The sequence below is a fragment of the Tinamus guttatus genome, unplaced genomic scaffold (genome assembly GCF_059628265.1).
Source record: "Tinamus guttatus ecotype Peru unplaced genomic scaffold, ASM5962826v1 Tinamus_guttatus_pri_ptg000150l, whole genome shotgun sequence".
NCBI classification, from domain to species: Eukaryota; Metazoa; Chordata; class Aves; order Tinamiformes; family Tinamidae; genus Tinamus; species Tinamus guttatus.
Window position 1 is genome coordinate 33,286 of NW_028288684.1, and position 18,282 is coordinate 51,567.

An 18,282-nucleotide genomic window follows, 5' to 3' on the forward strand; every position below is an offset into this window, starting at 1 on the left:
CACTCAGGATCAGCACCACTGGAAAAAAAAAAAAAAGACTGTTTTACAGCCCCTCAGCACTGGGCAAATATATAGCTACTAAATTAGGAACCATTACTTTAATTTGGCTTTTGTTACTCAGGGTAGGCAGAATTTAGACCATAGTATTTTAAGGGGAAGAAATTGTCAGAACACTGTCTCCTGCAAACACACAACTCTAATTATACAAGTTAGCAGATACGTGTTCAAATCAGCAGGGGAATGATTTCCTCTTACTTCTCATGCTTGTTTACAAGAAGGAAAAAATTAATGATTTTAGGACAGCACGGTCTGAGGCAGCTGAAAAGGGGGTTTAAATTTAGAACAGAGTAGGAGAGGCACTAACAACAGTGGTTCATCTAGTCAAACCCTGTGTCACTGACAGTGTTCAGACTGAGACAGAAGGCTAAAAAATCCTGTAATGGACACTCGTTAATAGTGTACCTCCAGGGGAAGTGTCTTCTTGACCCCAAATAGGAAGTGGCTGACTTTCATCCTGGAACATGAAGTTTTATAACCTCTTGCATGTTATTTTCTATTTAAGGTAGCAGCAGAAATTATTTGACTCCTCCTAAAACTTTTGCCTCAGTAATGAGTTCTCAAAGTCTGTGTGCTTTGTGGACAGACACATTTAATCAGTTTTAAGTATATTGACATTTTAACCTCACCGGGAACTCAAACTCATGCTTTTGAAGAACCTATGGAAGATTTTGCATATACCTACTGTATCGTCCCTTGTCCATGATGTCTAACAACCTGACCTTTTTGTCTCTGCCTCGCAGAGAGCAGCGTATTTTTTGTTGCTCTTTCTAAACCTTTTTCTGCTGTCTTCTTTTTTTAGAGAGGATCAGACTTAAACACAGTGACTCTACCTATAGCATTTCAAAACATGGTGTGCTGAAACGTTGCTGGACATAGCCCCCTTTTGCAGACTGCTCAAAGAGAGAAGAAATGCACCTGGTAGAGGGCAGAAGTCTTCTCAAGACATGTATCTAAGACTATACCACAAGTTCTCTCTCAAACGTCCCACAAGCCTAGTCTGGAGGACACTTGGGGGCTACTCTCATGCTGTGTTGTAAATCTGTCTCAAGAGAACCTGTGCTCCACAACAGAGAGTATCATGATATTGTCCAGTGAGCCTTTAGCCAAGGGTAGGCCTCATGTTTTTGACACCCATCTTGCATCAAGTCCCAATGCCTGAAACAGCCATACATCTGACACCAAACCAAAAAGGGCAAATTTTCAACTATTGCACATAAAATCCTCTTGCAAGAATATGTAAATTCTCAATCTATCTCAAGTAAAAGTGTTCAGCGAGGCTAGCTGTTCTGACCACAAGACCTAAAATGTCAAACAAACTATAATTTGTAGGAGGTTGTGAGGCTAGAGGGTAGATTAATTCTCAGAAAAATCCTTGAAGAAATAGGATGTCATGACTAAAAATACAACATGCGTAAAACTTAACGATTAGAACAGAACTTCAGATAGACAAAATAATCTTATCCTGCGTGCCTGAGTGAGACAAATCAGTCTAGACTTCTTTCCTTATCTTGAAGCCAAACCATTCTCTCTGTAGCAGTCAGTTGTACCTTCCGTGGGTTCCCTTTCCAGACACAGAAAGAAACTGTGGGGAGGAGCTCTCTAAAAGCACATGTTCTGCTAGGCAAAAGCTGTTGGAAGTGTGTCACCAGATAAAGACAATTTCTTTCAAGCACCTTGGGTACGAGTGATTAATGAGCATGCCGTTGTGCCAGCAGCAAAAAGAAATTAAAGAACATAATCTAAGTGGAAGAGTGGAACAAGTAAAAGTCTCAGAGGAGCTGAAACTCTACAGAAAAGCAGAAGGCAACAAGGAGAGATTTATACATCACATCTTTCTATACCTTCTATAAAGGAAACAACGGAAGGAAAGACTGTAAGACACCTTTATTTCTGATATTAGCCAACTTCTATATATTTGCTCTCTGCTCATTTTCATTTAAAGTCAGAAACAACCTTGGAATGGGGGAAAAAAAAATGAGGTGAGCTGTACTGCACTGAAAGCAAACACAGGAATAGGGGTGAACCCACAGGTAGAAAACATGACACTAATACAGAAGAATCTATGATTGACTTAAGACTGAAGAGTATTTTAGAGGAAAAGAGAAGCAGGTTAACTGAATCTTTAATGATAGCCCAGAGTATGACTACAATCTGAAATGAAAATAAATAAATGAATAAATAAATAAATAAATCCTAGTCCTCCTAGTAGAAAACCCCAAATTAGTATTTCACCGGGCATCTCAGATTTTGTGTGAAGTGAATATTCGTCCCACAAAACAACTGATGCTTTGTGGAATAAGAACTGTGTTATATTATATTGTAAACAAGCTCAAACCCCCAAAACGCAATATGAAAAAAACCTCTAAAACAAATACCTCTTCTTTTAAGTGTGACACTGATGCCCTAGCCAACATATCACCAGTATAAAGAACACAGACTCACTCTGAAGCAGTTCTACTTAAAACTTAAGTAGATGATGAAAACCAGGGGCAGGGGGAGCAGATTGGTCAGGAGACATTATAATAATGATGAAGTTGCTCATTTTTTTAAGCTGACAGCATCTCCATGTTTAATAAGTGCTCAGAAGATCAAAGAGGACATGACATGGAGAGAACACACTTATAAAGAAAATGTGTAAAAGATAATTGTGGGTTTGTTTCTTGTGGGTTTGATACTCATTCCTCTGCCAAAAGTTTCACATCACAGCTTTGTCAGCAGAGATCCCTGCTATATCCCGTATTTCTTCTTTCTGAAAGACAATCTGATCTGCAAATATAGCCAGATATTTTTTGCATAACCCAGGGCGATAAAATAGTGGGACTTCCAACCATGACACAGAGCTTAAGGGTTGTCCAGTGAAGGAAGTGAGTGATGCTGGTGGCACAGGTCGTACCCCTGGGCTCTTCTCCTTGGCCAGAGCCTTTGAGGTGCTGCTCATCTACCATGGTGCAACAAGGAAAGATCCCTCCAGGACCAACGACCATCCAGAAGAAATCTCGCTCTTTCTTTTCATGCCACCAGGAATCATCCAGGTTGCATTATCTTCCTTTTCAAAGAGAGGCCTTTCCAAAAAAAAAAAACAGAAGAAGAAATGAAATACTGATATAATTTGGAAGGCTAGACTACAATAAGTCTGCATGAGTTACAATCACTGAACATAGGCACTGCTTGGCTTCAAAGAATACTCAAGTTAAAAACTCCCCAGCATCAAATGGAAGGTCGGACTCTTTATTCTTTTCTATTTCTTATCGTTATTTATTTGTTATAATTTTATTGTATTTGTTTGTAGAGGCATGCAAAAATAAACTGAAAGCTCTCACTTCTGTAGTCGGTACAGTCTTCTGGGTAGAAAAGAAGTGTCTGCAGTTGTATTCAGAATCAGCCGTGCACAAGGTTTAACTATCATCTCTGCTTTAAGTGTGTGAAAAGATTACAGGTTACTTTGGCAAAAAAATATAGCAGAATCTAATAGACCGCAGTGTCAGGAGGACATGTTAAAGCAGAGTCAGCTGCAAGCACTGAGGTGTTTCAAGGGAAACAACAGGATTTCACTTCATTGAGCGCTTTTTCTTGCCAAGAGTCTTAAGACCAAAACAGGTATTTACATTTTCTACTGAACTCTGACATAAAATAATGTTCATAACCACTTATATCAACCACAGAACTGGACAATATAAGCTAGCTGAGACTTTAGATCTGAAGATGGTATTTTGTTCCTTAATGACTAACACAAAATAATTTATTTATAGCCTTATCTTTGTTAAGATTTCTGAGAACTTAGACAGACAAAATATTAAAGCAAATGTAAATGAAAATAGCTACACTGGGTCAGTCCAAAGAGAGATTCTTTGTAAAAGCCTAGCATCCATCTACAAGAAAAGCCAACAGCAATGCAATGGGCAGTTGATATTTCTCCCCAGTACTCTCCCAGCCTCCAGCAACTTCTGGCTTCGAGACTTCCCAGGCCAGAGGGGGCATCTTTGTTTTTAACACTCCTCTGTCATGTTCTACTAGTTTTCTTTCAAGAGGGAGATTGCATAAACCAAGTGACCAGCTATATATTTTCATTTGCCCAAGAGTTTTGTGTGCATTAGCCAGTCCAATTCTTACCAAATAAGCAGAAACCACACAAGAGCAATATATACATATACTCCAGGGGCTAGAACAAGCTCACTTACAACATAGATGATTAAGAAGGAGGAAACTACAACTTCCCAACAATAAGTCCAGCTTCTACTGCTGGTAGTGATGAGCTGCCCTTGCTATTTCCTGCCACAGGAACTAAGTGCCAGTTGCTTGACACTGTTAACATTTCTGAGACACCTCATCAACTATGACTCGAGTTTTTTCCTGCACACAAGTTCAGAAAACAAGACTGCTCTTTGTGCTCATCCTGGTTTGAAGATTTTCAATGGCTTCATTATTCTGAAGTTAGTGAAGTATACCTGATTTTCACAGTGGCAGAACTTTTAGGTGCAAACAGTATCTGTCCAAATACACAGGTAATGCTTTCACATCATCCACATACTTTATTTGGAAGAAAAAGACCCGAAATAAGTATGAGAGGAATCAGCTTTCTCCAAGCCACCACGAAGCAGTTAAATTCTTCCAGAAAACCACAGAGAATGTTGGCGACATGCTAAATATTCAGTCCTCTTGGAAAAAAAAAATAAAAAAAGAAGAAAACAGGAAAAACTGAATGAAAAGACTAATTAGTATTCCATGAGCGCACTGAGCTCAGGCTGTTATCTTGCCAGACAAGGACTTGCACTGCGAGGCCTTTTTACCGAACAAGATTGAAATACACCCCTGTGCGAAGAGGTTGACAACAACTTTCTTCAACTTCTTTGTTTGCAAGCACAACATGAGTCTGATATTTCAAAGGGCTGGAAAAAAAGAGTCACAGCAAAATTCCCAAACCCAGCATTTCAGAATGAGATAATGGAAATCTGGTGCGCCTCAAAACTCCCCAAACTTGTGGCAGAGTTTCTCCAGTGGGAAAGGTAACCTCCTGACCCAGGTCAAAAAATCCTAAATATTACTCAACTTACCATAAATTCTTCCAGGTACAGCTACTTCAGCAACAGAAAGCCAGTCTGGAAAAAAAAAATTGCTTCTCTCTCAGTGGTCCATCTGATCAGATGAAAGCTGCAGCTTATTTTGAGAGCAAATTTAGAGTAAAAATTCTAACTCAGCTATGAAATTCCTGAATATTCAAGAAAGTTAAAGCTGCTAACTAAGTACAGACTGGTAACCAAGCCACTTCAATTCAGCACACGAATTTTCAAGTCTTTCTATTTTCATACAATTGATCTTTCAGGGTTTCATTTTTAGCCCCACACAATTATTTGAAACCAACTCCAAGCAGAAGCACAAATTCAATACAGGCTTCCGGCGAACACTTCAGTTGCAAGGAGGACTGGCTGATTACTCAGCGTTATCTACTACAACCCAACTGTTAGTTTGCTAAGAGATCGCTACGGACAGTTCAGAAATATCTCAGTTCAAACAGCCAGAATAAACACACACGGTTTTATAAAGGGATGAAGCCGATAAAAGTTACGTTATTGGTGTCTACAAGCAGTGCTTTAAGTACACTTTTAAGACTCTGTGTAATGTGAAATCATCGCCTTGATTCATGATGGGAAAATCACAGTTCAGCTAACTACTGATTTCAATATGTTTATGCAGAAAAAAAGTGATGGTTTACAGATTTTACAAAGGATCAGTTTCAAGAACCCAAGCTAAAGATCATTCTTCGATAATTTTAACAAGTCATATGTTTTTTTAAACTTGAATTTAAAAACTACTATTTTAACAAGTAGTTTTGTGCCTGTATATATTTCTCTACTTTATTAAAGTGGGATAAATGAACTCAGTGTCTGAACTGTGCACTTCCTTTTCCTATGCCTGTAATCCCTGACTTTATTTTGCTTTTCTAGCTGGCAAACAAACTATCAGTAATTAAATGCCACACAATTAGACTAGTCTGTCAGCTGGGTTCCATCTAATGTCTTCTAAATGTCCATCTAAAGTCTAAATCCTGGCACCAAGTAGAAAATTTCGGACTAATTAATTTTTTTTTGTAGTGTTTGCTTTGTTTTAGTACCTGAACCTCTTAAAGAAACAATCTCTGGGTCTATTTGTGGTGAGCAACACGCCATTCTGCGAGTAACCCCACTGAAATCAGTGGAATTCCTTCCAGAAAAGGAGACAAATCAGTAAGATGGGAAAGAGCAAATTCCTCCTCTCCTCTAAATTTAACAAACAGCAATTTCCTGTCTTGATACTGTGCTAGAATTACTCCCCCAATGCAAGAGTTGAATGCTTGAATTTAACTGGATTATCATTTCTATCCGTTAAATCCTTCTATTCAGTTTGGTACTGTAATTCCATAATTTCAATTGGTTTAATCCTGACAAGAGAATGATTTACTCCATCGTCCATGTCATACCAAGCAAACAAGTACACCAAAGATTTGTCGATTTGTGTCCTTTTAAGCTGTCCACGAGCATTTTGATATAAGTATGGCAAATAAATCATACAGTATTTATTCTTTAACAAGTGTCAAAAATAAACACAGTGTTTTCAATTCTAATCTTTGCCATTTTATCTAAATCATAATCAAGCTTCTTCCTTTCCTCCCCAAATGCATATTTCACACTTGAAAAAAAATCATGCCTCACCTTAAACAATTGTCATCAAACTTCAATTTTGATGCATCATTCCACTATCAGAATGGGATTTTTACTGTTCGGTTCTTTCTATTCAAGTCCAAAAACATCAAACAATCTAGACTGACTGGCAGCCTCCTTGAAAGAGGATCTGATACCACGACGTGGGTCTAGGGGAAGACGTTCAATACCTAAAGCTAAACAGAGAAAGCGGTACTTCAATTTCATGATCATTCAGTTTTCTGCAATGTTCTATCAACATATCAAAATTAAACATCTCAGAAAGCTGCCATCAGCATATAGTTTGTTTGTTTTAGGAGAGCTGTACATATGCATTAATTACGTGTTTTAAAAAACAAACCCTGCCTGTACTTTTTAATTTTTTAGTATTGCATATATGCTGCTTGTCTCATGGCTATCAGCGCCCGGCCGACGTCACAGTTTCCATAGTCCCTGGTCCAAGCTGCTGCCTTTGTGGTTCTCGAGCCCGCGGAAAGCGTTCGGTGCAACCACAGGAAGCGCCGCTTCCAGGAGTGTTCAATTACAGTCTGGATGCTGAACCTGCGTGTAGGTAGCGCACAGGAGCCTGTGAGGTTTGACTCACAGCCTGACAGGCTGAAGCAGCATCGCGAAGCAGTGGCAGGGATGCTGCTGCCACCCGGCCTCGCAGCCGTCCCCGCTGCTGGCACAGGCACTGCTGGCACCCCAAACTCCAGCTGAGGTACGAAGATCTCCTGTATGGAACTGGGTGCTCCACTGAATCGCTTGCACCATGTTACGCCACTTTAGACCTGGAGGTTTTCCCCATTTCCTATGAGGACGGAGAGAGCTGCAGAACGTGTTCCAGTGACCTCGATTTTCCTCCTAGCGTGAGTTGTCCACTTCTCATCCCAGGCACTATGATGGCATTGTTTTTCTGAGTAGTTACAGCTTGAAAAAAAAGCATGAAGTAACAACCGTAATAACACTGATGTTTCTGAATTCCCTAGGAACAGCACCTATATTTTATAGGGGAAATGAGCGCCACAGAAAGGGGCACATTGCTGTGCAACCAAGACTGCACTTAAACAGGGTAAACCTCAACACATTGCCAAGATGGATTTCCTTTCTTGCTCCTCTCTGGGCTTAATTGCAGTATCAGTTTCACAAATGTACATCAGCAGCACATGCAGGTATATCTGCTGTAACCCAGTGAAGAAATTCTGTCCCTGTGGCTTCTTCTGGTAAGTTCTGCAATGGATGAAAGGAAGGGCATTTGCTCAGTCATCTAAACGTCACTCAGATCTGTATCAGCAATCTAGGTTGGTAAATATTCCCAATCTGTTTCATTTTCGTTTTAGAAGAGTCTATTTTATACATCTGAATCCATAAAAAGAGATAAAGAGGTCACTATATTGGCACTGCCATGCCTTCCAACTTCCAGCATTATTCTGAGTCATTTTCCAGCTGATCTTAATTGGCCTTGCAGCAGAAAATGGAATTTTATATACTCCTATTTATATACTTATGACCCAGAAAGGAAGGAAGCAGATGAAGGACTGCATCACTCAAGGCAAAATTATACACTCCGCCCAGCCCCTGCCGGACAGCGTTTGGATGGGGTGAAGAGGCTGAAATGCTCCCCGGTCCACGTGGAGTTGCAGCCCACTGAGACTTCCAGAGGATTCAGGGGATGGCTATGGAAGCTGGAGCACAAGAGGGAAGCGAGGGCTCTCCAGGCAGAGTCCGGAGTGCGGCGGCATTTGTGCAGCACTGACTCATCGGCGAGCGCCGTGGCATGAATCACTGCAGCACCTAACGAGGCAGCGTGTCCCCAAGGCCACACGGCCCCGTTCGCTCCCGGGAACACCGGGCTGCTTCACCGGGAACACGGCCGGAGGGCGATCGTAGCGCCCGGGTGGCCAAAGAGCCACTGCTGCAGCCCACGCCAGGGCGTGCAGCTGCGAGAGAGACTCGGACTCTGCCGAAAGGAGGAGCGACTTGTTGGTAACGCAGAACTCAGAGGCAAATTGACAGATCAACTCTACGAAACACCTCATTGCCTCCACTTTGGTCCATGTGGCTCCAAAGGACAAGCATGAGGCAAGGGGCTGTGGAGAATTAGCATTCAGGGCATGAACCCAGCACCGCAGGCACTAAGGGGAGACAGCTTCTCCTCACGTAAGCAGTGGGGAAAAAAACACCCTGGATATGGGACACCCTGGGTACGGGACACCCTGGGCACGGGACACCCTGGGCACGGGACACCCTGGGGCAGGGCTCGGGTGCCCAGGGAAGCAGATCTGCCCCTGGGGGTCGCCGCGCCTCACGCAGAGGGGCCGAAACCGGCCGCACATTTGGGACCTCGGCACCCCGGCAAATGGCGCCGCGTGACCCCGCGCCCGCGGGTGGCAGAGCAGGCCCCGCCTTCACACCATGACCACGCCCCTCCCCAAAGCCCCGCCCCCTCGCGGAGTGTGGGGGGGGCGCGCGCGCAGGCGCAGCGCGCCCCGGAGCCAACGGTCCCCCCCGGCTGCCTCCCTCCCTCGCAAAGATGGCGGCGGCGCTGCGGCGGGCGCGGCGGCGCGGGGCGCTGGGGCTGCGCGGCGGCGGCGGCGGGCGCGGCGGCGGCCGGGGGCGGCAGTGACAGGTGCGGGGCGGGAGGCGGCGGCGACGGCGCCCGTACCTGGAGGGGGCGGGCGAGGGGGTGTGGGGAGCGGCGGCGCCGCCCCCGGCCGGGCTGCGCCATCGGGAACTCCCCTGCGCTCCCCGCCCTGGCGCCGCGGAGCGGAGCGGACCGTTAGCCGGGAGCGCCGGCGGGGCCATGGCGGTGAGTCGTGGCGCTCGCCTCCCTCCCTCCTTCCTTTTCTCCCTTCCCTCTCTTCCCTCCTTTCCCTCCTTCCAGCTGCCGCTGCGGGCGCGGGGCCGGGGGGAGCAGCGGCGCGGCCGTGACGGGCGGCGAGGAGGAGGAGGAGGAAGTGGCGGTTTCTCGGCATCTCCCGTAGTTGTTTTTCTCCCCGCGCCGAGCAGAAAGGCGCCCTCGGGCGCAGGGGCGACGCGCCCGCTCCCCGGCTCGCGGTGGCCGCGTCCCGAGCATCGCCGCCCGAGCGCCAACTTCTTGTCGCTTCCAGGCAGCCCGAAAGTGAAACGCACCCCCAGGAGCAAAAGCGAAACTTAGCGGGCGGGATCGGTGGTGCGGAGCGCGGGGAAGAAGCCGCAGGAGCCCAGCGAGGAAAGCGCGTCGGGCGGGAGCGCCCGGGGAGCTGCTGGGCACTTGTCGGGGGCAGCGGCGGCGCCGGGCGGCAGGTGCCGCCGCGGATCGGACAGTTGCATCAAGCAGTTTCCATTTTTAAGATCTAAATCCGTGTTTGAGCTATCTATCTTCATATTTGAAATCATAAATCGCTTAAGTTATCGTGACTTCAAGTCTCTTAACTTTCTGGCTATTAAGTATTTATTCACCTCTATCTCAGAAGCTGGAGGTTCCAGCCCTGCCGAGTTTTAAGCTAAAAAGAAGCTATTTAAGCTGTTACAGCAACAGGTAACTCTGTGCTTATACCACCCAGTGCGGGCTACAGTTTAATTTTTGTGCGTCTGCCTGCCTGTATGTGTTTGTATTGTGTCATGAAGCAGTCTGAATCATAGCAACTCAGCAGGCCTTAAAATTCAGACTGAACGGCTGGTTACTTCTCCAGCCCCCACCGTGAACTTTTAAGGAAATGGTCTTAAGTATTTGTGAAGTTTAATCACATGATGCAAGGAGGCGAAGCGAGCTTGCAGGTAGAGAGAAGGTTGTGCGCATGCATGGAAGTTGGAAGTAGCTGAGTATCAGTAATGTTGTGAACTGTGTAGGGCTCTTAGTAGCTGCCATTTCTACTAAACATGGGGAGCAGGAAGGGTCCTCATCAAATTTGTGAAAATAGCCTCTTGGCCTCGATTCACTCTGCACGTGAAGTATGTATGCAAGTCATCTTGGCACATATATCTTGAATCTGAGGCTTTTTTTGTTGAACCTTGTTTTGACAAGCCAAGATTTCTTTCTTTTTTTTTTTTTTTTTTTTTTCTGGTGATCTCCCATCCTTATTGAATCGATTATACCGCAGGCTTTGATGGATGGAGGTTTCGATGGATGAAGCCTTTGTTGAGATGCAAGACGTGGCGATCCTTGTCCTCAGCAAGGCTACCAGTTGCCTGGGCCACTTGATTGCAACAAGCAATCTTTCAGCAGACGTAAATGCAAAATTGAATGAGCGTCTCGTGTTTTTTCAGGACAGAGGGAAACCTTCTGAGGCTTTTACTATATGACAGGCTCTTGGTGTGAGAGTTGCTTGTGGCTCATGGCATTACATGCAGCACTGCAGTTAGCCGATTCCATCCACCAGTCACGTTTCTACCTTGTTAAAATTTCAAGTTTCCACTAGTTTATGCACTGGGGACTTAAAACTCAAAGGTTTTTGCTAGTATAGGTAATGATGTAATGGAATTGCAGAAACTTGAATTATGAATCAGACTACTAACTCATTTGTTTTGGTTAGTGAGAGCAGTGAATCTTAATGTTTTTGTCTGTTTTTCTCTACCTTGTGGTCATTTAATTTAGCTTGACTTTGGACCTACTTCTGCTAACTCAGTGTTCCACTGATGATCGATTTGGCCTACGATACCTGCAAAAGAACCTTACTAATTGTTTTTGCAACTTTAGCTACTTAGCTGAATATGTTTTGCAGTATTCTGTCTTATGACTTTCTGGGAAGCTAAACCCCCGAAGCATGAGTTGTACAATATTCCATCTGGGTCAATACTTTTTCTTAAACAGTACAACTTCTAAATGCTTTCAGACAGCTCACCAATTTAACTTGTTGACAGTTCACTTCTGAAAATACTCTATATTATTGTGAATGGTGTTAGACTGTAGAAACACTGAATACTTGGAAGCATGAAGAACTGCTGCTCTGGTGATTTATCAACTGAGATCTCTGTCAAAATGGCAAACCCAGGCGTCTCCTCCTGGCCCTCTTTTGGAGGGGCATAGGATGGGGAATGAAGTAACCAGATCTTTGCTAGTTTTGCCCCCTCAACAGGCAGATGCTAAAAAAAGACCTCCAGCTTCCAATCATTACAGGCTTTCTAGTCCAACCCCTTTTAAAATGTCTAGAGGTACCATGATTTTTTTTCCATTGGTATGCCTGTGATCTAGCAAGGCAAATTATGAATTGGATTCTCTGTTAGGTCTATAAGTAATAGCTTTATATTTTATCATCCTTTATTTTAAACCTGTTGACTTAATTAAAATATGCAATGACAATTTTTTTCAGTGTGTAGCAAAATCCAGCCTTGCTGCAATTTACAATACATGATTTGAGCTCTTGGCCACCGTTTTTCCTGTAGAACCAGACCTAGCTGAAACAGATTTGACTTGCACTGACAGTTCTTTAGCTTAACTAGAAGATAGTGCTTGCATCTCAGAACAGTGATAATAATTGGAATGAGTACATAGCTGCTTTTTTTTTTTCTGTACAGTAAACACAAACGATGTTTATTTTGTTTATAACACAATGTTTCCTGTGTTACAGAAATGAGGCCATTTTTTGCTTGCTTCTTACTATATAAAGTAAACTTGGAGTTAAGAACTTTTCTTAACTTTGTCTATCCGTAGAGTTTACTCTTTCTGTTTATTTCCAGTACTATTTTGAATTGTCATCCTGGGGCTTCCCTTTTGTAGGATTCATCGAGATAGCAAATAGTTAGAGTGTCTGCAACACATTACATATTTCTTGCAGGTTTTCACCTTCGTTGTTCTGATCAATTTGCAGTTAGTTTCAGATTGGACTAATGTTTTGGAAGTCTGTCTGTTTCCGCTTGCCCCAAGATCGGTCTTGTTCCCACTTCACATTCTCATGAGTCTATAACCAGTTTAAAAAAAAAAAGCCTCTTGTAGCTGACTTTAGCATAAATCTAGCAAATTCCTATGCTGTTTATATGTTAGACCATTAGTAATATATGATTTTATTTATTTTTATTTTTATTTTTACTGCTAGTCTCATCCATGTAATAGGTGTGTGCTCTTCCTTAAGTTATCTGTTTTGGTCAGCATACTTGATGCGAAAGCTGTTGGTCTTCATTTTGACAGTGCAGCTGTGTGGAAGATTGTGCAACCCTCCTGCACGGCTGTATCCGGGTCGAATGTTTTTTTGTTTACTTTTGTTGTACCTCAGGAATGGAATATCCTTCAGCTTTCCAAGCCTTTTATTAAAGCTCTTAACACCATATTTGTTGCCTGTGTCTTCCCAGCACCTCTCTGAGTTAGTCTAGACATACTTGTCTCTGTGTTCACTGTTCCTAAGAAACTTCTGCCATTTTTTGCCTGGGACAAGCAAATTTGCTGCCCCCAGTCTCACTAGACCAACTCATGTACCCTCCAGTTTTAGTTGAACTTATATTTTTGTCTTCCTTTAGACTTTTGCTTTTTCGGGATGTCTGAAACTTCTTGTGCTATCATTCTGCATTCTTTTCTGAGGTCAAAACATCACCTTAGTACTGGTGCCCTCTCTTTCAGTTTAGTGTTTTGAGTGCCAACACAATACCAATAGCAACTTGCAGAAGTTGCTAAAGTGCTGAATTTGCCTGTATTGTGTTTCTTCTCTCTTTAGCCCTACTCCCAGAATTGTTCTGAAGCATTTAAGAGAGAAGTAAGAGGGAGAGCCATATGATGCAAGACTTCTTCATTTATAGGCCATGGAAAATATTTTCCCTGATTACATATTTAATTACTTTAGGCATATACATAAAGAGCTGTCAGAAAATAAAATTTTTTGATCCCAGTTTAACCAGTTAAACTTAGTTCTTGTAGTCCGTTAGTCAGAGAGAAGCCCATCATTTCAAGTGGTGATAAATCTTCTGATTTCCAGTGACAGCATTAAAACAAGTAATTCGGTTTTCCTGGCAGCATGTGGACTTACACAGTATTGTCAGAAAACTGTTTCAAGGCTACTTAAGTTTAGGCAACAGAACTCAGGCACTCTGATTTGAAGAAGTGGGGGCAAAAGTTTAAATCCCACCTTATTATTGAAATCTGGAAAATATTGTCCATTGAAATATTGTCCATGGGAAAGCAACAAGGTTCAAATGAGTTTATAATGTGGTAGCTGTAGATAGTAGCTTGATTCAGTAAGTGGGCTATAAAGACACAAAAATATTAACTTTGCCTTTGACATGACGGTTCTTAAGATGCTTTATTATCTCTGCTTGTATTTGTATCTGGGAAGTTCAGTTTTTAATATCTCTTGCTCTCGAATATCCTGATACGAAAATAAAAGTTAAATCTAGAATTTCACTGTTATATTTAAAATAAAGTATGCCTGCGTATCATTTACATACGTAATTACTTCTTTGTAAGTGCTGTCGAGTTTGTCCAGTGTGCAGATCCAATGTCTGTAATAAGGCCAGTGCTTTACTTGGCAGTATCCCATGCTTGTAGGTTCTTGTATGCCAAGTGTTTCTCACTTCCTCTTGCAAATGTAGCCTATTCAGTATGGTATATCATGCTTTTGATTGCAAAGTAAATCTTAATCTGTTTCAATTTCCAGTTTTCAGTGTGTAGGTCTTTGGTGATGGGTGTTTCCTTTTTTTTTCTTTTTTTTTCTCCTTTTTTTTTAAACTGCACCTATAACTATTAGATGACTTGACAGAAGGAAGCTGAGTCAAGCAAGAAAAATTTCAAGTATATCAGCTTTTCTTGGGGCAGGGGAAACACATTCTAGAAGGTGGTAGCAAATCATGTAGCAAGGATGAGCAAAAAGTGTGTATATAGCTAAAAACAAAACTATAGCAAAAATGGTGAACGTCCGTTTGCAAGCATACAAATGTCAAAAGCAAAAACAGGCGACTTCTCGTATCTTGACAATTAGAGGGAACTTTGACTGTAACTATATTTTGCTAAGGTTTCGATTTACCCATCAATGGGACCCATCAGGGACTTTTTTTTGACTAAGTAAATATCGTTAACCACAGGACTTGCCTAATAAACAAGTTTTAGGACAACTGTTCCTTCACCCATTTAGTCTAGTATGAAGGTAGACTGAAGGCACTAAATCACTTTAGAAGACTGAAAGAACCCACAGAAGTGAATAGGGACAGTTGGAGATGATCAGTGTTAGGCGCAGCTGAAAGGCAATTTATTTCAACTTCTTCAGGCTTGCTCAGAACTCGCCTGTCCTCATGTAACAGCATATATGTGTATTGCGCTCAATCCTGGCATTTCAATGGCAATGATAAATTGCTTTAATTCAGGGAATAAAATTTAAAAATACTGCAGTACACTTAAATCTGTGCATCATGGCAATACAGCTCCAAACAGAAACCTATAGAGCTTTGTGAATTTATTTTGTTAACAAATTGAGAACTATTCAGGAGAGACTTTGCAGCTTAAGGTGTAAAGTAGAAATCTGAGAAGAGCTCTGCCTCTGGCTGGGAAGCCAAACTAGCTGGTCCCCTTGCATTTTGACATTCAACTTCAGATGCTGTTTGACTACCCCGCTTTCATGGCACGCAAGTAAGTGCTTCGGTACTGTTGTCATTAAGCTTAATGTCCAGGAGGCGAAGCACCTGTCAGGGTGACTGTTTTGACTCTTTGCTGTTGTGGTCTGTGGATTTGTGAATATCCCACATTAGTGCTGCAAGAAGAGGTACCTCTCTGGCTGCTTGCTTTTCTGCCTGGCACACAACCTGCATGGGGAGATAGTTCAGGCAGCTGATCCAGGTTAAAACTGATCGATTTTTGTAAGATTAATCTTAAGCTCTGTCTGTCCTCCAGTTTAATTTGCCTTGTTGGCCAGTTGCTTACAGTGGCACATGCTCAAGAGCTGGTAGTACTACTTAGTAAAGCTGAATTATGGCAGTTTAAGGTTTTTATTAAACGGTATATCAAATATGTCTGTTAGACCTCAAACTTCCTTCTTTTTTGGTGTAATCTCGCTATTGGGTTGTAGTTTCCAAGTGACTCTCCTGGCCTGTGATGTATCATCCTGTTCCTTCTGGAAGTAGAAACCTACAGATTTTCCTGAAACAACCTGTATTCAAAAGGAATCAGTGGAAAGAAATCATAAAATCTACATTTGCAGCTGTTAGGCAAATAGCTGTGTTGCTCTGATGTTATCTTAGCTTTGCATAGCAGAGTTTTCGTTTTTCAGAGCAAGCAGGAAAGGAAAGAACTGTTTCGTAAGAGTTAAGAGCTACTGGTTCTTCTAGAATCATATGCTCTTGTTTGTAGCTCCAGCGCTGGCAGCTCTCTCTATGCTATATATTTATCTCAGTGACCAGTTACATCACATGAATAAAAATAAATACAGGTTTTTAGTTTGCTATAATGGAATCATATGAAAAATCATTACTTTGAAAATTCGTCCTCACTGCTCTTAGTTTCTAAAAACAGGGAGCCAGTAACAAACAAGGAAATAGCTTGATCCTTGGCATAAAATTTGCTTGCATTTTCAGAAAAGGAACACGTTCTTAAACAAAAATGAAAGCAAGAATAATGGTGAAGCAGCTAAGGCCAAGATGCTTTTGAGCCCATATGATTTTCAGAAAATATACTGCAGGCAATGCAGTTCTGCCAAAGGTCGGGAAGAAGCTAATTAACTACTGTGAAAATAAAATGAGAGTTTAGGGAAGGTTTGGGGAATAAAGGTTGCAAAGCAAATGAAACAGCTGTATAGTTTAGATTGGTGATGTGTAAAGCAGAATGGTACTGCAGTTACAAATGGCGTAAAAACAAAGTGCGCCTCACAGATCCCTGGTTTTGAGAATACCTCCCAGGAGTGTCCAGAAGAAAGTCACCTCCGTAGGGCAGCGGAGGCCACGCTGTAGCTCCCAAGCCACACGCAGCAGCGGATCGCACTGATGAGCCTGCTAAAGGCCAGGGGTAACTTAATACTCTGCTGCTGACACTTACTCACTGATTTGAAAGTGCACACTATCAAATGAGGTGTAAGATGAACAGATAAACTGTGATTTGTGAAATGACTACGGTTATCTCTTTCTAGAGCTTACAGAGCCAGTTTCGGCTCCTTTCCTTTGAAGGAAAGGAAAGGAAAGAGGGGCAAGTCTTTGGAAAGTCCTGCTGAATTCTCCTTTTGCACTATCTTCAAAATCTGTATGTGTTATATGTAGGTCATCCACATACAGCCTTCAGAAGGTGCAACAAGAATCTAATAATACTGTGTATATATGTATATCTAATAGTAACATTTAAAAACAATAAGTATTACTTTTAGGCAGTTTTCATTGTGTTTTTCTTAATACCAACACATTGTCACTTCACAATTTAAATGCTGGACAAGTCAAATGTAGAACTATCAGTGAATGTATTGGCCCTCTCCGTATGACTGGTTTATCAATGTCTGGTTATTTATGTAGACTTCACCTTCAAAAGTTCAGCGTTTTAGCTGTTAGTAGGAGTTTATCCTGTTTGGATTAGACTCAGAAACTGCCAGCTCATAAGCAGAAGTGCTTTAAAGTCAACAGCTGGAGTGTTCCCTGTTATCTGCTGTGCCTGCTTGTGTAAGTAAGTCGTAGTACCCATGACATCAAGGCATGAACTGAACTCGGAGCTGCTCCTGAATCACTGGAGTTCAAAACCTGGAATATAAAGGTAACCAGCAGTAGGTGCTGATTTACTGTGCTGAACTGCAGTGACTGAAGGTTTACAATTTTGTAGCCCTCTGGCCGCTTGTGCTTTGAGAACAGGCAGCAGCCACTGCGAGAGAGCTGCATCCAGTAACTGTTTCAGCTACCCAAGTGCAGTTTCATTTGTGAATCAGTATTTTCTTGATAATCGTATTAAAACGATTAATATTTGCCTTCCAGTAGTAACCAAGTATGCGCAGAGGGAAGTATCACATCTCAGGATTTCTGTGAGATTACAGTGATCAGTGGAAACCTGTGGCATCCCTTGTGAGCTGCTGCCAGAATACTTGCTTCATTATGGTAGAGGTCATATATTCTTTTTATTGTGGGGAATTACAGAGTTTATTAAAATATTTTTCAATGCATTTTAATTTTTAGCTGTTTTGATTTTGTTTCTAGTGATTAAAGTGATGGTCTTTGATTAACTTTGCAAAACTATATTTCTTATGATTTGTATGTATATTCTGCTTGATGCAACTTTAATGTTTCAAATAAGTCTAAGTTGAATACTGTTTCAGTAATTTGTTTAAAAAGAGATCGTAAAATCAGTCAGATATAAATGCTCTATTAGGATCTTTATTTTAAAAAAGATAGCAATTTTGTTTCTCCATGCTGTTGAAAAATGTTTTACCAAATTTTCCAGGAACCTTTCTTTTTTCTAAAACAGAAAAAAAGCTTTAGGAAGAGCAAGACACATCTCTAAATAAACTGCATATTAATAGAAATAATTAGTGTAGCACTAAGAAAACAAAAGCTGGTATATTCTAATTGCCACATCTGAAAATGTGTGAATAGGAAAAAAATAGCAAATCTACAAAAAAAAAAAAAAAAAAACCTTAACCCATTCTTAAACTGACTTTTTAAAAAATAAAGCAATTGTCTTCAGAGT

The 18,282-nt window shown here is 41.9% G+C and overlaps 1 protein-coding gene across 2 annotated transcripts in view; it reads left to right on the plus strand.

Moving 5' to 3' along the window:
- Positions 1–9,341: 9,341 nt before the first annotated feature.
- The window catches only part of FNDC3A (fibronectin type III domain containing 3A), a 103,941-nt gene continuing 95,000 nt past the window's right edge, over positions 9,342–18,282 (plus strand). The window contains exon 1 of one of the 2 annotated variants that reach the window (XM_088522166.1): positions 9,342–9,363. The gene's annotated coding sequence lies outside the window, so the exon portion shown is untranslated. Of the gene's footprint in view, positions 9,364–9,486; positions 9,544–18,282 lie in introns of those variants that run through there. The other variant, XM_088522165.1, reaches the window with a different exon arrangement.